The following is a 25756-nucleotide window of genomic DNA, read 5'->3' as shown; positions in this document are numbered from 1 at the left end:
AATTAGGTATTGATGGGACGTATTTCAAAATAATAAGAGCTATCTATGACAAACCCACAGCCAATATCATATTGAATGGGCAAAAACTGGAAGCATTCCCTTTGAAAACTGGCACAAGACAGGGATGCCCTCTGTCACCGCTCCTATTCAACACAGTGTTGGAAGTTCTGGCCAGGGCAATCAGGCAGGAGAAGGAAATAAAGGGTATTCAATTAGGAAAAGAGGAAGTCAAATTGTCCCTGTTTGCAGATGACATGATTGTTTATCTAGAAAACCCCATCGTCTCAGCCCAAAATCTCCTCAAGCTGATAAGCAACTTCAGCAAAGTCTCAGGATACAAAATCAATGTACAAAAATCACAAGCATTCTTATACACCAACAACAGACAAACAGAGAGCCAAATCATGAGTGAACTCCCATTCACAATTGCTTCAAAGAGAATAAAATACCTAGGAATCCAACTTACAAGGGATGTGAAGGACCTCTTCAAGGAGAACTACAAACCACTGCTCAAGGAAATAAAAGAGGACACAAACAAATGGAAGAACATTCCATGCTCATGGGTAGGAAGAATCAATATCGTGAAAATGGCCATACTGCCCAAGGTAATTTACAGATTCAATGCCATCCCCATCAAGCTACCAATGACTTTCTTCACAGAATTGGAAAAAACTACTTTAAAGTTCATATGGAACCAAAAAAGAGCCCGCATCGCCAAGTCAATCCTAAGCCAAAAGAACAAAGCTGGAGGCATCACACTACCTGACTTCAAACTATACTACAAGGCTACAGTAACCAAAACAGCATGGGACTGGTACCAAAACAGAGATATAGATCAATGGAACAGAACAGAGCCCTCAGAAATAACGCCGCATACCTACAACTATCTGATCTTTGACAAACCTGAGAAAAACAAGCAATGGGGAAAGGATTCCCTATTTAATAAATGGTGCTGGGAAAACTGGCTAGCCATATGTAGAAAGCTGAAACTGGATCCCTTCCTTACACCTTATACAAAAATCAATTCAAGATGGATTAAAGATTTAAACGTTAGACCTAAAACCATAAAAACCCTAGAAGAAAACCTAGGCATTACCATCCAGGACATAGGCGTGGGCAAGGACTTCATGTCCAAAACACCAAAAGCAATGGCAACAAAAGACAAAATTGACAAATGGGATCTAATTAAACTAAAGAGCTTCTGCATAGCAAAAGAAACTACCATCAGAGTGAACAGGCAACCTAAAACATGGGAGAAAATTTTCGCAACCTACTCATCTGACAAAGGGCTAATATCCAGAATCTACAATGAACTCAAACAAATTTACAAGAAAAAAACAAACAACCCCATCAAAACGTGGGCGAAGGACATGAACAGACACTTCTCAAAAGAAGACATTTATGCAGCCAAAAAACACATGAAAAAATGCTCATCATCACTGGCCATCAGAGAAATGCAAATCAAAACCACTATGAGATATCATCTCACACCAGTTAGAATGGCAATCATTAAAAAGTCAGGAAACAACAGGTGCTGGAGAGGATGTGGAGAAATAGGAACACTTTTACACTGTTGGTGGGACTGTAAACTAGTTCAACCATTGTGGAAGTCAGTGTGGCGATTCCTCAGGGATCTAGAACTAGAAATACCATTTGACCCAGCCATCCCATTACTGGGTATATACCCAAAGGACTATAAATCATGCTGCTATAAAGACACATGCACACGTATGTGTATTGCGGCATTATTCACAATAGCAAAGACTTGGAACCAACCCAAATGTCCAACAATGATAGACTGGATTAAGAAAATGTGGCACATATACACCATGGAATACTATGCAGCCATAAAAAAGGATGAGTTCATGTCCTTTGTAGGGACATGGATGAAATTGGAAACCATCATTCTCAGTAAACTATCGCAAGAACAAAAAACCAAACACCGCATATTCTCACTCATAGGTGGGAATTGAACAATGAGATCACATGGACACAGGAAGGGGAATATCACACTCTGGGGACTGTGGTGGGGTGGGGGGAGGGGGGAGGGATAGCATTGGGAGATGCTATCCCTCTCCCCTCCTACCTAATGCTAGATGACGCGTTAGTGGGTGCAGCGCACCAGCATGGCACATGTATACATATGTAACTAACCTGCCCAATGTGCACATCTACCCTAAAACTTAAAGTATAAAAAAAAAAAGAGTGATAAACCAAAAATAAAAACAAAAACAAAAGAAAGATATAACTCTTGTACTTCAGAATTCAAAATCCAAGAGCATATTAGATTAGCAAATACTTAACTGTATGCTGAAGCCAAAAAAAAAAAAAAATTAATGCCAGAAAGATACAACTAGTTGTAGGTGCATAGAAGATAGAGTTACAGACTCTGCTTGAAAAAAATAGTATTTGAACTTGGTAAAATTCAACATCCCTTCATGATAAAAACTCTCAACAAATTGGGTACAGAAGGAACATATCTCAACATGATAAAGGCCATATATGACAGATCCACAGCTAGTATCATACTGAATGGGGAAGAAAGTGAAATATTTTTCTCTATAATCTGAAACATGAGAAGGATGCCCCTTTCACCATTGTTATTCAACATAGTACTGGAAGTCTTAGCTAGAGCAATTAGATAAGAGAAAGAAAGAAAGGAAATCCAAATTGGAAAGGAAGAAGTCAAGCTATCTTTATTTGCAGATTATATAATCTTTTATTGAGAAAAACCTAAAGACTCCACACAAAAAAATTAGAACTGATAAATAAATTTAGTAAAGTTGTAGGTTACAAAATCAACATGCAAAACTCAGTAGCATTTCTATGTCAACAGCAAACAATCTGAAAAAGAAACCAAGAAAGGAATCCCATTTACAGTGGCTAAAATAAAATAAAATACCTAGAATTAAACAGCCAATAAAGTGAAAGATTAAACATTAATGAAATACATGAGAGAGAACACAAAATCAGAAAGATATCTATATCTTGTGTTCATGGATTGAAAGAGTCATCATTGTTAAAATGTTCATACTACTCAATGTTATCAACAGATTCAATGCAATCTCTGTCAAAATATCAATGACATTCTTCACAGAAATAGAAAAAGCAACACTAAAATTTATGTGAAACCATAAAAGACCCAGAAGAGTCAAATAAATCCTGAGCAAAAAAAAAAAAAACTAAAGCTGGAAGTATCACATTACCTGACTTCAAATTATACTACAAAGCTATAGTAACCAAAGCAACATGTTAATAGCATTAAAACACACACATACACACACACACACACACACACAGAACCTAGACATGAATTCACACATTTACAGTCAACTGATATCTCACAAAGGTGCCAATAACATACACTGGGGAAAAGATAGTCTCTTCAACAAATGGTGCTGGGAAAACTGGTTATCCATATGCCAAAGAATGAAATTAGGTCTCTATCTCTCACCATGTAGAAAAACTAAGTCAAAATAGATTAAATACATACATTTAAGACCTGAATCTATGAAACTACTGGAATACAACATTGAGAAAATACTTCAAGACATTGCTCTGGGAGAAAATTTCTTGAGTAAGACCTGAAGAGCAGAGACAACTGAAGGAAAAATGGACAAATGGGGTCACATCAAGTTTAAAAGCTTCTGCACAGCAAAGGAAACAATCAACAAAGGGAAGAGACTAACTACAGAATGGGAGAAAATATTTTCAAACAATTTAAGTGACAAAAGGTTAATAATCAGAACAAATAAATAACTCAAATAACTTAATAGCAAAATAATTATAATAATCATCTGATTTTAAAATGGGCCAAAATCTGAATAGACATTTCTTAAAAGAAGACATACAAATGGCCAATAGTTATATGAAAAATGCTCAACATCACTAATCATTACAGAAATGCAAACAAAGTGAGATATCATACCACCCATTAAAATGACTTCTACCAAAAAGATAAATAATAATGAATGCTGGGGAGAAAGTGGAGAAAGAGGAACATTTGGACACTGTTGGTGGGATTGTAAATTAGTATAGGTACTATGGAAAACAGTATGGAGATTTCTCAAAAAACTAAAAACAGAACTGCTGTTCAATCAAGCAATCTCATTGCTGAGTATATATCCAAAAGAAAGGAAATTGGTATATCAAAGAGATATTTGCACTCCCATGTTTACTGCTGCACTATTCACAATAGCTAAGATATGGAATCAACCAAACTTCCATGAACCCAGCTGAACAGATAAATTGTGGCATATATACACAATGGGACGTTATTCGGCCATAAAAAAAAAAATAGAACTCTGTCTTCTACAGCAATACGGATGGAACTAGAGGACATTAGGTTAAGTGAAATAAATCAGGCACATTAAGACAAATATTGCATATTCTTGCTCATACGCAGGAGCTCAAAATATTGATCTCATGAAGGTAGAGAATAGAATGATGGTTATCAGAGGGTGGGAAGGGTACTGGGGGAGAAGGGGATAAATAGAAGTTGGTTAATGGACATGCACAGTTAGAAGGAATATGAACTAATATTCTATAGCAGAATAGGACAACTATAGTTAGCAATAGTGTATTGTATATTTCAAAATAACTACAGTGGATTTGGAATGTTACCAACACCAGAAAAAACGTAAATGTTTGAGGTGATGAATATCCCAATTACCCTGATTTGATCATCATGCATTATATGATTATCAAAATATCACATGTATTCCATAAGAATGTACAACTGTTATATATGCCTAAAAATTTAATATACATATGTAAATAAAAGGTATATCTAAGCATGCTTCTTATGAAAAAAATAATGATCAAGAGTTTTTTAAACATAAAAGGGCAATGGTAGACTAGGCAGAGAAAACCACAAGTGCATGGAGGAACTGGAGAGTATGCATGCCAAAATACATGAACATTTCAGTGTACCTAACGTGATCAAACAGGAGCAGTAGAATATCTGTTAGAGCCAGATTGTAAAGATGTTAGTTAAGGTATCTGGACTCCAAGCTGTTCAGTGAAAATGCATGTGCAAAATAGTGTCCTTGGCCTCAGTTCAAAAGTTCTGATTTATAAGGTTATTTTGCTACAACCTTTCTAAGGATCAGTTTGAGAACCAGAGTATAATGCAAGGACACTAATGAAGTACACTGTGTGTCTTTGTGTCTTGAGCAACTGAATGAACCCACACAAAATTTTTGTGAGAAAGGCCAATTGCAGCACTTCTGTTTATTCATAAATGGCTTTGCAAAGTGTTCAAGAAGATAATAATGGCAACTGTCCAGCTATATTGGAGAAGAAAACAGTCAAATCTACAAAAATCTCCCAAGTCTACATTCATTGCACAGTGCTTTGGAAATGGCTAGATATTTTCTTCAATCCCTAAGAAACAGAAGATGTATTTGGGCAGATAAGTAAGGTTGATTAATTTACATGCACAGCTGCCTTCCAGGCGACTGTCATCCACTTGACAGGATGGAGCAGCCTGAAATTCCAAACATGAATATTTCATAACAAAACCGTGAGTCTTACCAATAAAAGGGATAGGGAGTTGGCAAGGAGGGCAGTGAGACATGTTTATAGTCATGTTGCCACTGGATAAATATCCCTAAGCCTAAAGCTAGCTTTAAATGACAAAACACTTCAGAAGAAATACATAAGATACAAGGCTTTCAACATGTCAAACATATTTAAGTCCTTAATTTTCAAACAATCACTATTTTCTTTAACTTTTAAAAAGTAATATGAAAACTATTAAAGATTATGTGAATGATCTTCTATGCTAATGTGATAAAATAAAGGCTGCAAATTTTAGGAGTAAATTCAATTTCATGGATTTGGGAAACAATGACCTTCAGGATTAGAGATCACTAACCTGCTTTATTTGTGTGGAGAACATGTACTAATAAAAGACTAGGAATAGATAATTATAGGGATATGCTTGAGGGTAGAAATAAAAAGTATTCTGCCTCTAGGATAAACTTCATAAGTTTCTGCCTTATGAAGTAAATGTGATGATTCTTTTTGGAACCATACCTAATTGATATAAATAGTATCACAAAAATAAAAATCTTATGGAATCCTCTGCTGGTACGGAGGAATAAAAAGCAAAACTCTTACAAATCAGCAAATTTACAGAGGGAGTAGACTATTTCAGGCATGTCCTTTGTATCTGAGAGTCAGGATTCCTGAACTGAATTGAAGAATAAAGTACTTTCAGAATTTTTACCTTTTCATTGCAGTTTTATTTGTTTTTCAAAGAATTATAAATTCCTAGAGTATCTTGAATTCATACGTATGTGTAAATAAAAAGTCATCAATCATCTAATTTCAGTATTATGTACTAAAATATTATCTAGTATTCTAGCATTTATTTTGAGAAAAATATGAAAACAATAGAAAAGAGAAAATTCTCAGGTATTATAGAAGAGAAAATATATGATTGTAATGATAATATTTTTACATATAAACATATAAAAACACATTTTATTTTTAGTGTGATTATTGGCACAATAAATCCAGACCATTCATATAAAATGCATGCACATATATACACATATATACACTCATTTTCTAACTCTCTTCTGATTTCAAAGCATGGGATACTCACCTATTATTCTAGCTGCAAAGTGTACTTTCTTCAAATTATCATTTTGATTCAATAAAGGTATTTGTTGTTCTGAATTTTGAGTAATTAATTCATTGATTTTCTAGATTTTGTGTAAAATAAACGTAGATGTAGTACATATTCCTTCATCAGCGAGAGAAGAGACCAGTTTACTTTCAATAGTATCATATAAAATGAAACATCTTTCCTTTTTGGATCATTTTTTGATCATTGATCATTTTTGATGATTTGATCATTGAACACAACCTACTTCTTATGAGCACAATATAATTTAAAATATTAATGCCTAAATTTTAGAGACACAAGGCACAGCAGAAAATCAAATTTTGCCTATGTGAATATAAAGATCCTTTATTTCTTTATCTGGGCTTCAGTACCCCTTTGACCTAAATTTATTTATTTCCAAAAACATTAACTGCTTTTTACATAGTTTGAGCCATTAGGAAATTGTTATTATTATAGTGAAGAGCAGAGGGTATTTACCTTTGTAAAATATCAATAATATTTTTTAAAGAATATGTAATTTGAAAAATATTACTCATTGTTAGAATTATGGGATGAGAGTAATTTCCAGACAAATAAACTCCTTAAAGACTAGTCCTGTAGCATTCAACTTTGCTTATTTTCTACTAAGTGTTTTCTAATGAATAATCAAGAAACAGCTAGCTTGAATTTACTGAATTTAGGATTTCTGGACTTGTGACAGGAAGGATCCCTTGGCATTCAGGTCTACACAGACTCTAAATAGCAGGGTAGACATAGTTCCCTAAGCATGTTCTTTCATATAATTGAATTATTCTGAACAAAGTTCTACATTAGTCATATCTGGTGCTGCTCATTCCCATAATCTATTTCAATGTCCATCACCTCAAAGTGCAAATCTACAATCTAATTATTGGCAACTAATAACAGGATTTCTTTATACTAGAAGCTTTACTTTTCTAGTCTGAAATAAAGACGGTATTGTCTACTATTCCTGTTACTGAGGATATTTCTCTAAGTGGAATCTTGTTTCACAACTAACTCCATGAGGTTCTTATTTTATAAAAGCAGAAAACAAATGAATTGGCTTTGCTTTTTGTTGGAGTAAATGGATTACAAAACAAAAAATTATCAAAAATAGAGCAATATAAATTTTAGTTGGCTATAATGAAAGTTCTCAATATGTTGACCAGTTACATGCCCCTGCTCAGTTCCATTATTGTCCCCTCTATCCTGCTGAACACCATCAAGCTTCCAGTCAGAGGGAGAGACAACCAATGCTACAAGGCTCCTACCTGACCACAGATCAGCCCAGTTCCTTTTTGTGCTTGAACCACAGCTATTTTTAAATTGGTTAGTGTGCACCTGGAAAATCAAAAGTGGTCTCTACGTTCATTTTATTGCAATGGAAAGGGAGTGTTAGTCAGATGTAGTCTTCAATTAACTGGGCAAATTGTGATCTAAAAGTTTCCCCTTCATTTTTATCATTAATCCTCTCAATATGTACAGGAATATATGCTATGCAAAATAGGCAGTGTCAAGACTGAGCACATCTCTAATAGTTTTCGTGCAGAGATATCAATTGAGAAACAGAAACCTGACTTACATTTTCCCAAGAAATAGGTAAATATTACACGTAATGATTTAGCATCCACGGCGCAGGTTGCATGGGATTCTCATTATATAGTATTTTCAGCATATGAATATATTTACACTTGTTAGTGAAGATATTAGAGAGAGATTTTATATAGAATTACACTGTCTTGGAAGTAAGAGTTTCTCCACCATTTTGAACTTTTCAATTTTGTGTCTCTTACCTTCTTAATAGTATTCTGATTGGATAATTCACTTCCAATACCAATGACCTTTGAAGAATAAATTTTTCCTACATCACTTCTCCCAGTTGGCCACTGTGGAAACCCCCAAAACTTTTTTGACTACTTTTTGTGACAATGCCTATTATAGGGTGATAATTACATATGTCTTATTAAAAAAAATGTAAGTAGAGACTTCTGGTATGAACGTGGTTGTCTATATCAACTTCTCCTGCCAACCTGTTCTTCCTGGAAATTATATAAAAGCAATAAATATCTTTTCCACGTACCCCATTTAAAATGAAATTAGGAGAAATTTATAGAAGCTGCATAAGAAGAAGAAGAAGAAGAAAAAAGAGAGTGAAGCAAGACCCAGCAGTGGCAGCACTTTAAAGGCACCAGAAAAATATACTTCCTAAAGATGAGGAGTCATTCATTCAGTAATGCAAAAACTATGACTTCTATCAGAGTGGCAGCAGAAGCTTCCTAGACAAGGTTTAGAAAGAAAGTAGAAATTCAATTACCTAACAAAACCACTGCATGGCCAAAAGGTAAGAAAACACAAGCAAAGTCAAACATATGAACATAAGTCTATTTGCGATATATAACTCATCTATATACTTGCTATATCTCAAGTATCTGGAACACTACCTGCCACATAATAAATATTTATTGAATGAATACATGAATCAAATTGAAAAATTTGGCAAAGAACATAGTTTGTAAAAAAAAAAGTAAAAATGGCTTTTACACATATTTAAAGATGTTCTCTCATCAGTCATAAGATAAATTATTCCATTTTTATCTATTAGATTGGCAAAAACTCAAGTGCTAAAACTTCCCATTGGCAAAGTTCTGAGGAAACAGTTATTATCATATATCGCTGATGGCCATGTAATTTGTATAAGATTTATGAAAAGCAAGTTGGCAACATCTATGAAAAGTACAAAGGCATATACCTCTTGGCACAGAAATTCCAACTTGGGTAGTATCCTAGAGACATATGTATGTGCATAATGAGGTATGTACAAGGTTATTCATAGCAGCATTATTATTAAATGTAAAATAATGGAATAATCATATATGCATTGATGGGGACAAGAATTGGCTATGTTAATTATAATATATCTACTCAGTGAAAATGTGATATAGCTATAGAAATAATGAGAATTCTCCTAAGATATCCAGGATGTATGACTGATGAAAGAAAAATCTAAGTTAACACAGCTTTTATGTTAAGAAACCTCAGTGCTTACAAAGAAGGTAGAAAATAAAAATATTTATTTTTAGTCATTTTTATATAGACAAACTTTGGAAGTGCTATAAGAAGCTAAAAACAGGGAGTAAGGGAGCCAAGATGGCCGAATAGGAACAGCTCCGGTCTACAGCGCCCTGCATGAGCGACGCAGAAGACGGGTGATTTCTGCATTTCCATCTGAGGTACCGGGTTCATCTCACTAGGGAGTGCCAGACAGTGGGTGCAGGTCAGTGGGTGCATGCACCGTGCGCGAGCCGAAGCAGGGCGAGGCATTGCCTCATTTGGGAAGCGCGAGGGCTCAGGGAGATCCCTTTCCTAGTCAAAGAAAGGGGTGATGGACGCACGTGGAAAATCGGGTCACTCCCACCCGAATATTGCGCTTTTCGGACCGGCTTAAAAAACGGCGCACCACGAGATTATATCCTGCACCTGGCTCGGAGGGTCCTACGCCCACGGAGACTGGCTGATTGCTAGCACAGCAGTCTGAGATCAAACTGCAAGGCGGCAGCCAGGCTGGGGGAGGGGCGCCCGCCATTGCCCAGGCTTGCTTAGGTAAACAAAGCAGCTGGGAAGCTCAAACGGGGTGGAGCCCACCACAGCTCAAGGAGGCCTGCCGGCCTCTGTAGGCTCCACCTCTGGGGGCAGGGCACAGACAAACAAAAAGACAGCAGTAACCTCTGCAGACTTAAATGTCCCTGTCTGACAGCTTTGAAGAGAGCAGTGGTTCTCCCAGCACGCAGCTGGAGATCTGAGAATGGGCAGACTGCCTCCTTAAGTGGGGCCCTGATCCCTGGCCCCCGAGCAGCCTAACTGGGAAGCACCCCCCAGCAGGGGCACACTGACATCTCACACGGCAGGGTATTCCAACAGACCTGCAGCTGAGGGTCCTGTCTGTTAGAAGGAAAACTAACAAACAGAAAGGACATCCACACCAAAAACCCATCTGTACATCACCATCATCAAAGACCAAAAGTAGATAAAACCACAAAGATGGGGAAAAAACAAACCAGAAAAACTGGAAACTCTAAAACGCAGAGCGCCTCTCCTCCTCCAAAGGAACGCAGTTCCTCACCAGCAACGGAACAAAGCTGGATGGAGAACGACTTTGACGAGCTGAGAGAAGAAGGCTTCAGACGATCAAATTACTCTGAGCTACGGGAGGACATTCAAAACAAAGGCAAAGAAGTTGAAAACTTTGAAAAAAATTTAGAAGAATGTATAACTAGAATAACCAATACAGAGAAGTGCTTAAAGGAGCTGATGGAGCTGAAAACCAAGGCTCGAGAACTATGTGAAGAATGCAGAAGCCTCAGGAGCCAATGCGATCAATTGGAAGAAAGGGTATCAGCAATGGAAGATGAAATGAATGAAATGAAGTGAGAAGGGAAGTTTAGAGAAAAAAGAATAAAAAGAAATGAGCAAAGCCTCCAAGAAATATGGGCCTATGTGAAAAGACCAAATCTACGTCTGATTGGTGTACCTGAAAGTGATGGGGAGAATGGAACCAAGTTGGAAAACACTCTGCAGGATATTATCCAGGAGAACTTCCCCAGTCTAGCAAGGCAGGCCAACGTTCAGATTCAGGAAATACAGAGAACGCCACAAAGATACTCCTCGAGAAGAGCAACTCCAAGACACATAATTGTCAGATTCACCAAAGTTGAAATGAAGGAAAAAATGTTAAGGGCAGCCAGAGAGAAAGGTCGGGTTACCCTCAAAGGGAAGCCCATCAGACTAATAGCAGATCTCTCGGCAGAAACCCTACAAGCCAGAAGAGAGTGGGGGCCAATATTCAACATTCTTAAAGAAAAGAATTTTCAACCCAGAATTTCATATCCAGCCAAACTAAGCTTCATAAGTGAAGGAGAAATAAAATACTTTACAGAAAAGCAAATGCTGAGAGATTTTGTCACCACCAGGCCTGCCCTAAAAGAGCTCCTGAAGGAAGCGCTAAACATGGAAAGGAACAACCGGTACCAGCCACTGCAAAATCATGCCAAAATGTAAAGACCATCGAGACTAGGAAGAAACTGCATCAACTAACGAGCAAAATCACCAGCTAACATCATAATGACAGGATCAAATTCACACATAACAATATTAACTTTAAATGTCAATGGACTAAATGCTCCAATTAAAAGACACAGACTGGCAAATTGGATAAAGAGTCAAGACCCATCAGTGTGCTGTATTCAGAAAACCCATCTCACATGCAGAGACACACATAGGCTCAAAATAAAAGGATGGAGGAAGATCTACCAAGCAAATGGAAAACATAAAAAGGCAGGGGTTGCAATCCTAGTCTCTGATAAAACAGACTTTAAACCAACAAAGATCAAAAGAGATAAAGAAGGCCATTACATAATGGTAAAGGGATCAATTCAACAAGAAGAGCTAACTATCCTAAATATATATGCACCCAATACAGGAGCACCAAGATTCATAAAGCAAGTCCTGAGTGACCTACAAAGAGACTTAGACTCCCACACATTAATAATGGGAGACTTTAACACCCCACTGTCAACATTAGACAGATCAACGAGACAGAAAGTCAACAAGGATACCCAGGAATTGAACTCAGCTCTGCAACAAGCGGACCTAACAGACATCTACAGAACTCTCCACCCCAAATCAACAGAATATACATTTTTTTCAGCACCACACCACATCTATTCCAAAATTGACCACATACTTGGAAGTAAAGCTCTCCTCAGCAAATGTAAAAGAAGAGCAATTATAACAAATTATCTCTCAGACCACAATGCAATCAAACTAGAACTCAGGATTAAGAATCTCACTCAAAACTGCTCAACTACATGGAAACTGAACAACCTGCTCCTGAATGACTACTGGGTACATAACGAAATGAAGGCAGAAATAAAGATGTTCTTTGAAACCAAGGAGAACAAAGACACAACATACCAGAATCTCTGGGATGCATTCAAAGCAGTGTGTAGAGGGACATTTATAGCACTAAATGCCCACAAGAGAAAGCAGGAAAGATCCAAAATTGACACCCTAACATCACAATTAAAAGAACTAGAAAAGCAAGAGCAAACACATTCAAAAGCTAGCAGAAGGCAAGAAATAACTAAAATCAGAGCAGAACTGAAGGAAATAGAGACACAAAAACCCTTCAAAAAATTAATGAATCCAGGAGCTGGTTTTTTGAAAGGATCAACAAAATTGATAGACTACTAGCAAGACTAATAAAGAAAAAAAGAGAGAAGAATCAAATAGACACAACAAAAAATGATAAAGGGGATATCACCACCAATCCCACAGAAATACAAACTACCATCAGAGAATACTACAAACACCTCTACGCAAATAAACTAGAAAATCTAGAAGAAATGGATAAATTCCTTGACACATACACTCTCCCAAGACTAAACCAGGAAGAAGTTGAATCTCTGAATAGACCAATAACAGGAGCTGAAATTGTGGCAATAATCAATAGTTTACCAACCAAAAAGAGTCCAGGACCAGATGGATTCACAGCCAAATTCTACCACAAGTACAAGGAGGAACTGGTACCATTCCTTCTGAAACTATGCCAATCAATAGAAAAAGAGGGAATCCTCCCTAACTCATTTTATGAGGCCAGCATCATTCTGATACCAAAGCCGGGCAGAGACACAACCAAAAAAGACAATTTTAGACCAATATCCTTGATGAACATTGATGCAAAAATCCTCAATAAAATACTGGCAAAACGAATCCAGCAGCACATCAAAAAGCTTATCCACCATGATCAAGTGGGCTTCATCCCTGGGATGCAAGGCTGGTTCAATATATGCAAATCAATAAATGTAATCCAGCATATAAACAGAGCCAAAGACAAAAACCACACGATTATCTCAATAGACGCAGAAAAAGCCTTTGAAAAAATTCAACTACCTTCATGCTAAAAACTCTCTATAAATTAGGTATTGATGGGACGTATCTCAAAATAATAAGAGCTATCTATGACAAACCCACAGCCAATATCATACTGAATGGGCAAAAACTGGAAGCATTCCCTTTGAAAACTGGCACAAGACAGGGATGCCCTCTCTCACCACTCCTATTCAACATAGTGGTGGAAGTTCTGGCCAGGGCAATTAGGCAGTAGAAGGAAATAAAGGGTATTCAATTAGGAAAAGAGGAAGTCAAATTGTCCCTGTTTGCAGATGACATGACTGTATATCTAGAAAACCCCATTGTCTTAGCCCAAAATCTCCTTAAGCTGATAAGCAACTTCAGCAAAGTCTCAGGATACAAAATCAATGTACAAAAATCACAAGCATTCTTATACACCAACAACAGACAAACAGAGAGCCAAATCATGAGTGAACTCCCATTCACAATTGCTTCAAAGAGAATAAAATACCTAGGAATCCAACTTACAAGGGATGTGAAGGACCTCTTCAAGGAGAACTACAAACCACTGCTCAAGGAAATAAAAGAGGACACAAACAAATGGAAGAACATTCCATGCTCATGGGTAGGAAGAATCAATATCGTGAAAATGGCCATACTGCCCAAGGTAATTTACAGATTCAATGCCATCCCCATCAAGCTACCAATGACTTTCTTCACAGAATTGGAAAAAACTACTTTAAAGTTCATATGGAACCAAAAAAGAGCCTGCATCGCCAAGTCAATCCTAAGCCAAAAGAACAAAGCTGGAGGCATCACACTACCTGACTTCAAACTATACTACAAGGCTACAGTGACCAAAACAGCATGGGACTGGTACCAAAACAGAGATATAGATCAATGGAACAGAACAGAGCCCTCAGAAATAACGCCGCATACCTACAACTATCTGATCTTTGACAAACCTGAGAAAAACAAGCAATGGGGAAAGGATTCCCTATTTAATAAATGGTGCTGGGAAAACTGGCTAGCCATATGTAGACAGCTGAAACTGGATCCCTTCCTTACACCTTACACAAAAATCAATTCAAGATGGATTAAAGACTTAAACGTTAGACCTAAAACCATAAAAACCCTAGAAGAAAACCTAGGCATTACCATTCAAGACATAGGCATGGGCAAGGACTTCATGTCCAAAACACCAAAAGCAATGGCAACAAAAGACAAAATTGACAAATGGGATCTAATTAAACTAAAGAGCTTCTGCATAGCAAAAGAAACTACCATCAGAGTGAACAGGCAACCTACAACATGGGAGAAAATTTTCGCAACCTACTCATCTGACAAAGGGCTAATATCCAGAATCTACCATGAACTCAAACAAATTTACAAGAAAAAAACAAACAACCCCATCAAAAAGTGGGCGAAGGATATGAACAAACACTTCTCAAAAGAAGACATTTATGCAGCCAAAAAACACATGAAAAAATGCTCATCATCACTGGCCATCAGAGAAATGCAAATCAAAACCACTATGAGATACCATCTCACACCAGTTAGAATGGCAATCATTAAAAAGTCAGGAAACAACAGGTGCTGGAGAGGATGTGGAGAAAAAGGAACACTTTTACACTGTTGGTGGGACTGTAAACTAGTTCAACCATTGTGGAAGTCAGTGTGGCGATTCCTCAGGGATCTAGAACTAGAAATACCATTTGACCCAGCCATCCCATTACTGGGTATATACCCAAAGGACTATAAATCATGCTGCTATAAAGACACATGCACACGTATGTGTATTGCGGCATTATTCACAATAGCAAAGACTTGGAACCAACCCAAATGTCCAACAATGATAGACTGGATTAAGAAAATGTGGCACATATACACCATGGAATACTATGCAGCCATAAAAAATGATGAGTTCATGTCCTTTGTAGGGACATGGATGAAATTGGAAACCATCATTCTCAGTAAACTATCGCAAGAACAAAAAACCAAACACCGCATATTCTCACTCATAGGTGGGAATTGAACAATGAGATCACATGGACACAGGAAGGGGAATATCACACTCTGGGGACTGTGGTGGGGTGGGGGGAGGGGGGAGGGTTGCATTGGGAGATATACCTAATGCTAGATGACGCGTTAGTGGGTGCAGCGCACCAGCATGGCACATGTACACATATGTAACTAACCTGCAGAATGTGCACATGTACCCTAAAACTTAAAAGTATAATAAAAAAATAATAATAATAAAAAAGAAGCTAAAAACAGTTGTTCCCCTGTTTGAGTGATGAAACTAAAGAGACAAGAAAGAGGTAGGGGAGAAAGATATGAATATACTGCTTTTTATAGCTTCAATTTTTTGAACCATGCAAATAAATTTCTGATTCAAAAAATTAAAATTTAATTAAGAAAGAAATTGTGGAGAAAAACAAGAAAATAAAAAAAGTTTACCAGTGTCTGGATTCATCACAAAATAACACTCTCAGATTTATAGCCGAAAAAAAAAAAAAACCTCATTCATTAATTCATCAAACAGATGTTGATTGAATTACTTCCATGATTTAAGATGCTAGAGATGCAAGATAATGATTCTCCTGAAGCTTCTATTATTTCCGTGAAATAGGAAATAAACAACTGACAAGTTAAAGAAAAAAAACAGAAAAACAATAAGTGTTATTACTAAAACAAAATAGGATGATACTATATAGATAGTGTCTTGGGAGCTTTTTTTTTTTTTTTTTTTTTGCTGAGTGCTCTGAGAAAGTCTCTTTCAAAATTAAAATTGACGGAGGTGATATTTGAACTGTGATTTGAGTGACAAAAAGGAGGCAGTTGTACACATATCAAAAAGACAAGCATTTTATGCAGAGTCCAGCAAGAGTAAAGGCTTGGGGTGAGAACAAATTTTTCATGCTTTATGGACAGAACAAAGTGCCATGTGAGTACAGAGAAATGAACAAGAACTAGAATTGCATGAATTAAGAGGTAAGTGTAGCTTCATAATGTGTAGCTATCTAGACCTTGGATGGCCAGGGCAAGAGATTTGGATTGCTTTCTACATGGGGTGAGAAGACATTGGAAAGTTTTACACAGAAGGATCATGTGATTTGATCTATGGAAGTAAAAGGGTTGACTCTGCTATCTGCTTGCATATTTTAGGGGGCAAGAGTTGAAGCAGGGTGGCCAGATTGTCATTCTTTTGGTATCCTAGGTAGACAATGATGGTGTTTCAGCTAGTATGGAGTTGGGGAAAAATGGAAGTAATATGAAAGTCTTTATTGATGATTAGAGGTGAAGTTGAGGGAAAGAATGAAATCAAACCAATGCTAGATTTTGACTTACAAAAATAGGTATAGATCTATTTTCTAAGATGAGATAGAGTGGGGAGAAACAGGTTTAGAGAATGGAATCAAAAATTCTACTTCAGATATCTTAAGTTTGAGATAAACGTATAAGTAGAGACGAAGAGTAGCTGGTTGGACATGTGTGTGAAACTCAGAGGAGAAGTAGAGTCAGGGCATAAAAATATAAAAATCATCTGCATATAAATGATACTTAAAGCCAAAGGGGTGAGATGCAAGTGAAATCACCTATAAATGACAACAGATATAGAAGAGATGATAAATACAGAACTCATCCAAGGGCATGCCAATCTCTAGCAGTGAGGAAGAGCAGAGATTAAAAAATACAAAGAAATTATTGACAGGATAACATGAACATATATAAAATAATAAAAATTTCATACAAATGAAAGCGCCTAAGATAAAAATAATGTTAGGAAAACATTTGCATCAGACATGATTTCTAAAGTGTTTATATTGTGATTATTACAGTATTTTTAGTCTTCCTTTTCATATTAAATAAGGCAAAGGATATGAACAAACAGTTTATATAAGCAGAGATTTTAAAAACATGGAAAATGTGCATTGTGTCCATTATTGAAGAAATAAAAAAATAAATTTTTTTTCAGGACACACTGTATTCTTCTTCTATGGATAAAACAATTGCTTAAATAAAAACATTCAAAGTTTGTGAGATTGTAGTGAAACTAATACAGTTGAACACTGCTGTTTGCTTTATAATAAACAATATGTAGTAAAAGATAAAATGTTTATCCAATTTGAGTCAGTAATTCCACCTTTGGGAATATATTTCCTAAAGTCATAATTCCACAGAAGAGGACTACTTATATGCAGAACTAGATTTTTATTGCAATAAATTTTATCTTTAAGAAATTGAAGAAAATCAATACAACCACAAATAGAGAAGTGATCAAATCAAGCATAGTCTACTTAGGCTAGATGAATATTTTAAAACTACTAAAAATTGCCATTAAAAGTCATATATCAAAACCCATGAAAATGCGTATAACATAAATGGATTATTTTTAAAGAAGATTAAATGACATTTGTGTTTTTTATTCTGTCCCATTCTTACGACCAATTGACAACTTTTTCTCTTTTTTTTACTTTCACATTTCTAAAATGTAAAATCCCAATGGACTTGCTTTCTACTCCATCCCCCAGTATAATTTTATCCAATTGCTTATTTTGTTGGCATGAACTTTAGGGATGTAACTGTGAGTTAGCAATGACATAACTACTGATGGATCTTTTGGGATAGGCCTTATTCACAAATCAAGATGTGGAGACCTCATGAGGATCCAAAAAGTCAGAGGTGGAGGGGGTCAGCCAGAGATAAGCTGTAGAGTGGAGCTGAAACTGACAACAGGGACATGTTTATTTATAACAGAAGCATGTGGAAGTATGAAAACAAGATAGGTTTAGGTTTTAGTCCAGAATCCTAAAATATGAATAGTCTGAAAATGGAAGAAAAAGATTTTAACGCATGCCCCGATGCATAATAATGGGCTAAATATAGAATCCTTAGAGAAGATGCAATGATCTGAATAGTGTTTGGTTGGTGGTTTCAACAGAAAGAACTAAAATATCTGTTTTTCCACTTAAAGCCTTTTTGGACATTCAAAGAAAGTCACTTAAAACTTTAACACTAGCCTCCTGGAAATCAAAACTTATGTTGAAGAAAATCATTTTAATGAAAAATGTAAGACAATGTTGTGAGCAGGTTAAGGGAACATTTCACTTCAGGGGCTTTTTCAAAACATCCCCTAAATTACAAAACAAAAGATAGCCTTGTCTCAGAAGTCTGTTTCTCCTGGGCTGGCGATGCACCTCTAAGAGTAATTTAGGCACCTAAGGAAGGACTTTTCAGACAAGAGAGGAATAAATGACCATTCCCATCTTACAGACGGATCACCAAGAGCATTAGCACGTCTCCGTAAGTGCACCTCTGTCTTCTGGGGCATTGATCACATCGAAACTCGATTTCTCTTAAGATCCACTGAATCCCAAAAAGAAATTGAGGTGTATACTTTTCATTATCCCATTTGCAAAGTGAATGATTTTTTTTTTTAATCCAAAAAAGCAGCATCAAAATCAGGCCACTAAGAAGAAAGGTAAATCTGGTGCTGAAGGAATATGCTCCTTATTCCTCAATGGCGTACGGAAGTTTATGATTCTGTTGAAAAAGTCATAACTCTGCTTCATTCTCTTGAGATGCAGAGTAAAGGGAGAAAACAGTGTTATTAATTTTATCAAAATTCTGCCCTCTCAGGATGGCTGAGTTGAGATGTCAGATGCCAGTTCTCCTCAGAAAGAACCAAAGTTACAGATGAATAATCGTAAGTTGAATAGAAGATTAAGGAGAGAGTGCCAGAACCTACTGGAGAACTCACAGAAAGAAGCTAGGGCACAGAAAAAAGAAGGAAGCAAGAGTGTGGCAGAGATTGAACCTCAAGGAACTTGGAGTCTGGTGGAAAGGGTAGGTGCGGTGTTTTGCGTTCCACTCACAGCTGTGGCAGACTGGGTTTCCGAACTGTAGGAGAGCTCCTTTGCTGGCCCTAGCCCAAGGACCGGTGTGGGTGGTGATTTGTTAATTTACTGAGGGCATTGCACCAGGCTACCAGCTTGTATAAAGTTGCTCACCCTCTCCCCAGACCTGAGCTGCAGTGGTAAGCGCCATATTGAGTGTGCATCATTGTGGTCCTCTGTCCTGCCCAGAAAATCTCAGCCTTCGTGTCTCCACATCACCAGATCCCCCGCAGACATTCCCTAGCACCTGCTCAGATTGCAGCAGCCACACATGGGGCCAGATGTACCCAAGGTAGCTGCAGAATTCCCGGTGGTCTGACCCTCAGGGTATGCTGCCCCTAGGGGAAGGGAGAGTGCAGCGCGCCTAGGGAGTGCCCCATGGGACAAACGAAGCCAGAGCGTATGCTCTCCTGTGCCCAAGAGTTTCCTGCTTGGGGACTGAGGGTGACAGCACCCCTTCCAGCAGAGAAATGGGCACCATGCTCAGTGCTCTGGGGGGAAGTGTTTTTTAGCCCCAGTGGTCAGGCAGCCCCAGTGCTCAGGCACAGTAGTAGAGAGGAGGATTTCTCCTTCCCGACTGCCCACTGCTGCAGACAAAGCCGTGGATGCCTGTGGACAGCCAATACAGGACTATTAGGAGCAGCTACAATGATATTGGTGGTGTGCCTACCTGCCGAGTCCGACCTTCTTGCACCATAGGCAGAACCCCTTCCTCTCTCCACACTGAGTGGCAGCGTCCTCGCAGTGGAGAACAGATGACCAGCAAAGCTGTCTGTTTTCGGCTGAGGGAAGAGACTCCTCCCTGAAACCATGGTACAGGTGTTTTCTGTGGCTCTCAGCTTCATTGCAGCTTGAAGATAGACGGCAGTGTCTGTTTGAACTGAGACACATGAGACCCGGGACAGGAGTATGATAGGGAAACGTTCTTGCCTATCCAGGATGTGAAGCTGGCGCAACCGCCTACCACCTCTGGAGAGACCTCGGCACATTTCACCAGTTTTCCCTGCTACCCTCATCAGCACTGGTGCTGCTGCTTGTCACTGGAGTACCTGAGGCTGAGACTGGCTGTCCAGCTCCGCCCAGCTTTGACCCCTGCTCCAGGGCTGAGCAGGTAACTCACGGCACCGGACATTCCACCGACCAGTCCATCCCTTCAGGTAACAGCGAGCTCCTCCTAGAAAATAAAGACTAAGCCTATACTTACCTGTTTCTGCCATAGCCGGTTCTTACTTACTAGTGCCACCTACTGGCCGGGAGGTTGAACTGCACAACCCGATACAAAATCTGACTCCAGAGCACAGCGCATGGAAATGAGATAAGCTTCTTAAGGCCTCCACCTGCCTGTCTCTATAGGAGACTGAGCACTTACTCACGTGCCCAGTATGTCACTACTACAACCACCATTTGAGAAATTCACCACACCAAGGAAAAGACCTTGCCCGCATGATTCAGTTACCTCCTACTGGGTCCCTCCCATGACACGTGGGAATTATGGGAGCTACATTTCGAGATGAGACATGTATGGGGACACAGCCAAGCCATATCAGGACTTAAAAGTAAGACCTCAATCTATAAAAATTCTAGAAGAAAACCTAAGAAAAACTCTTCTGGACATTGGCCTGGGCAAATAATTTATGACTAAGACCTCAAAAGGAAATGCAACAAAAACAAGAATAGACAAATGGGACTTAATTAAACTGAAAAGCTTCTGCACAGCAAAATAAATACTCAACATTGTAAACAGACAACGTACAGAGTGGGAGAAAGAATTTGCAAACTATGCATCCCACAAAAGGCTAATATCAGAAATGTACAAGTAACTTAAACAATAAAAAAAACTCCATTAAGTGAGCAAAGGAAATTAACAGACACTTTCTAAAAGAAGACATACAAGCAGCCAACAGACATGAAAAAAATGCTCAACATCACTAACCATCAGAGAAATGCAAATTAAAACCACACTGAGATATCATCTCACACTAATCAGAATGGCTTTTATTAAAAAGTCAAAAAATAGCAGATGTTGGAGAGGATGCAGAGAAAAGGGAATGCTTACACAATGTTGGTATGAATGTAAATTATTACAACCTCTACGAAAAACAGTGTAGAAACTTCCCAAATAAGTAATATTTGAACTATCCTTAAATCCAACAATCCCACTATTGGTTATCTGCCCAAAGGAAAAGAGCTTAATATATCAAAAAGATACCTGCACTTCTATGTTTTTCAGAGCACTGTCCACATTAGCCAAGATGTGAAATTGACCTAGGTGTCCATTGACAGATTACTGGATAGAGAAACTGTGGTATATACATACCATAGAATACTACTCCGCCATACAAAATAATGAAATTACATCCTTTGTTGCAACATGGATGGAACCGAAGCCTATTATCTTAAGTGAAATAACTCAGAAACAAAAAATTAAATACCACATGCTCTCGCTTATAAATAAGAGCTAAACGACGTATACATGTGGACATACAGAGTGGAATAATAGACTTTGGAGACTACAAAAGGCGGGACAGTGGGAGAGGGGTAAGGGATGAAAAAATACCTAATGAGTACAATGTACATTATTTGGGTGATGGTTACACTAAAACTCAGACTTCACTGCTCGCAATATATCCATGTAACAAAAATGCATGTGTGCTCCTAAAATCTATAAAAATTAAATAAATAAATAAATAAGTGGTACAATAAAACCTCATTGAGTACCCAGTAGAATTGCCTAAAAATAATGATTAGAAACTTAATGCATATATTAAATTTCTTAGTTTGCTCTCAGGCATTTACATTATTATTTAATATGTTAAATGTAACAATTTTTATTATAACATTTTATAAAAATATGAATTTTGCATATTATTTTCTATGTAGAAAGTACACATCAGAACTGCCACAATGATACTGCAATGAATCTCACGTACTGGGCATCTTTTGTCTTAGCCTGGTTTCCCCAGAAATTGGAGATTGAGGCAAAGGCTTATGAGCTACTACTGTTTTAGGAAATGTAATCCCAGAGAGCTGACCTGAGAGACAAAGGGAGAGAAAGAGTATTTAAAAAGTAGAGTATACTACAAAAATGTGCTATTGAATTAGTGGTGATTGCCTGATCTCAAAGAAGCATTCTCTAAGAAAACATATAAACTGTATTTCAAAACAGTCTATCCAGAGGGAAAAAGTGATAAAAAATGTTTTCCCCAGTGTCTCCCATGTGTCAAAGATTGTCTCTGGGGAAATTGGAAAATTTTCATACTTCCACATTGCATGTATATGGTAGTAAACTAAATCCCATAGCATTTTGTGCCTTTGGCATCCAAAGATAGCCGTAGGGCAGGAGGCAAGAGGTTCAGGGCACATGCATGAGGCATGGTACTGTTAGGCTGCATTTGTTGGAGCCCATGCAGAGCAGGTGACCACAATAGTAGCTGTAACAAGGCATAGTGAAGCTACAAATGATGTAACGTGATGCAAGTGAGAAGTGGATTTCCAATTGTTGCAGGCATCAGAAGCACCTGGGGGGCTTGTTACAACACAGATTGCTGGGTGCCATCCCCACAGTTTCTGATTCAGTAGGTCTGAGATAGGGCCCAAAAAATGCATTTTTAGCAAGTTTGTAGGTGATGCAATGCTACTGACCCCAGACTACATTTTGATAAATCCTGCATAAGTCTACAGTCCAGTACTCCTTCCACACATATTCCCCCACATCCAGGTGGGCTAGTGTATATTAGTGAACTCCTAAAATTTCTTCTAGGTATGATCTATTTCCTCCAGACCACAGATTACACTTTTCTGAATGGCTTATGCTGAAAGTGGACTCTGCTTATCCACCTAGAGACAATAAAAATGGTTGGGGAGCATCTTGAGGAGAAAAGATGCTATCTTCTGAGCTATGTTCCTCAAATGGGGCTTTTGTAAAGACTGCTGGGATGAGGCTGCTAATGTCTGGCAAGGGGAAAGAGTGGCTTTTGCCAGACCAGAGGGTTCAACAGAAGCTGGAAGACCAATATCCTTATCGCTAGAATCCTCAACCAAAAACTTCTTTTCTGTGGTTATCCATTTTTCCCATTCATCTAGACAGAGTGATATATTTTACGAGAAGATGGGAATAAGGTAAATCTAAAACTTATTTTAAGAAGTTTACTTTCAGTTTACTAAGCTCCATGCAATAACTATTGTTTATCTGTAATTTAGACTTTTGAAAGCAGTAGAAAAATATTTGATGAAGGTGTCAATTGAACAATAAGTATATCTAGAGTTATGAATACTTGGTATAAAATGTAGGCTCCAACTATACAGATCTATTGTAAAAAGCAGACTATAGATAGAGACATGATTCTTTGCTTTTTGTAAAGATTATCTGTTATCAGGTTTTTAGTTCCCTCGAAACAATTACTATAGGTGTCAAAATCACAAAATCACCAAAATTACATCATATTATCCATTAGGAACATGCCTGCAAAATAAGAAATGAGATTTATAAGTACAGAGAAACATCAGCAATCACATCCCATTACAGCTAATTTACAAGTGATTGCTCTTGCTGACCTTGTAGATATAGAGGAGAAGCCCTTTCTGTGGCCCCAAGGGAGCTAATGTTTAATTGAGTTAATAATTTAATAATAGAAACTATTAGAGGATCTGTGATGTAAAAAGTAAAGGATAAAAACATTCTACAGAAAGCAGAACATTTGGACAATTTCCACTCAATCATTCAATATTTATTGAACACCTGTCTTACACTAAGATCCTTGCTAACGACAGCAAAGTGCAAAGACGATAAAAAATACTTTTGCCCTCTAGAAAATCATATACTACTATGAGAGATAATGGGTAAAAAAATTGCAAAAATCTGTGAAAAGGAAATTTTTTTGAATTTGGGACAAGTGTGATGGAATTCATTGAAGAAATGCTGTTTCTGAAGTATGTAAGCCAGAATTTAATTTCTAGAATACATAAACCCTATAATGCACCTGGTACATTTAATATTTAAATCAAATAATAACATATATTTACTTTAATGCATTTCACATACACACAACTTCAAGAAAAACAGATAATTCATAGTGTACTCTGTCTACTTTTCCTGAACCTGACCTTGGTCCAGCCTGTCTCATGTTTGACATAGGGCTGATGTTACTGTGAAAATGTGGTGAAAGGAAGAAAGAAAGAGAGAGAGACAGAGAGAGAGAGAGGGAGGGAGGGAGGAAGGAGAAGAAGGAAAGAGAAAGAAAGAAAGAAAGAAAGAAAGAAAGAAAGAAAGAAAGAAAGAAAGAAAGAGAAAGAGAAAGAAAAAGAAAGAAAGAGAAAGAAAGAAAGGAGGGAGGGAGGAAGGAGAAGAAAGAAAGCAAAGAAAGAAAGAAAGAAAGAAAGAAAAAATAAGGAAGGAAGGAAGGAAGAAAGAGAAAGAAAAGAAAAAGAAAGAAAGGAAGAAATGACTTTTATAATTGGAAGTGTGTTTCTATGTCGCTAAATGTAACTCTCATTCATAACACTTGTTATGAATTGGCTGTTTGGATAAATGTGTAGTGGGAATTCTGAACTGACCTGTGTGCAGACCATTTCTTAGCCACTCCTTCCATAAAATCAAAATCACGCCACAGATACTGTGTAAGAAAACATGTAAATAGAATGCAAAATATAAAGACAATAAACTCCCCAAAGGGACTTTCTTGTAGGGAATAATTTATTTTATTTAATCAAAATATGCATTAGGTTAATATTAAATTTCAAAAATTAACTCTCTAAATATTAAGTCCTATTAGTTTTTAAAAGAATAAAATTTATTATAAGGAAGTACCAAATATTCCAAATAAGATTTGAAAGTACCAAATATTATTGGATATGGGTCATACCTTGTGAATATAAAAGAAAGCATAAAACATTTTTGCTCTTCTTTTTCTTCTCCTCTCCTTCTCTCCCTTTATTGTCTTTCTCCTCCTTTCCCTTCTCTCCTTACCTGTCTTCCTTCTACTCCTGCTTTATTAAATATAAAGAACCTTGGCTTCATCAACGAACAGCCAAATGATTTGGGAGCTCAGAATATGGTGATGTTTTGCTAAGTGAAGCGATGTGAACTTTGCCTTCAAGAAGGAGGAGTTCATCACTCCTTCTTGTCCAGATAAGAAAGTAAAAAAAAAAAAAAAAAAAATGCCCAGATAAGAAGTAAAATGGATTTGGGATAAAGGCTGACATGGTCTGCCATGCATGGTAGTTACAGATTATTTTATTAATATTCTTTTTTAACCTTTTGACAGAATTAAAAAGGTGATGCACCAGTCATAACCATTAAGACTGAATAAGA

The 25756-nt window shown here is 37.3% G+C and overlaps 1 long non-coding RNA gene across 1 annotated transcript in view; it reads right to left on the bottom strand.

The window, feature by feature from the left end:
- Positions 1 to 20207, bottom strand: part of LOC107974821 (uncharacterized) — a 32308-nt gene extending 12101 nt beyond the window's left edge. The window contains exon 1 of the long non-coding RNA XR_001717863.4: positions 20117 to 20207. This is a non-coding gene — a long non-coding RNA (uncharacterized LOC107974821). The remainder of the gene's footprint in view (positions 1 to 20116) is intronic.
- Between the last annotated feature and the right edge of the window lie 5549 nt (positions 20208 to 25756).

Source organism: Pan troglodytes, chromosome 4 (genome assembly GCF_028858775.2).
Source record: "Pan troglodytes isolate AG18354 chromosome 4, NHGRI_mPanTro3-v2.0_pri, whole genome shotgun sequence".
Classification (NCBI taxonomy): Eukaryota; Metazoa; Chordata; class Mammalia; order Primates; family Hominidae; genus Pan; species Pan troglodytes.
Note: the sequence above shows the minus strand (reverse complement) of the source record. Positions and strands in the feature narration are given on the sequence as shown.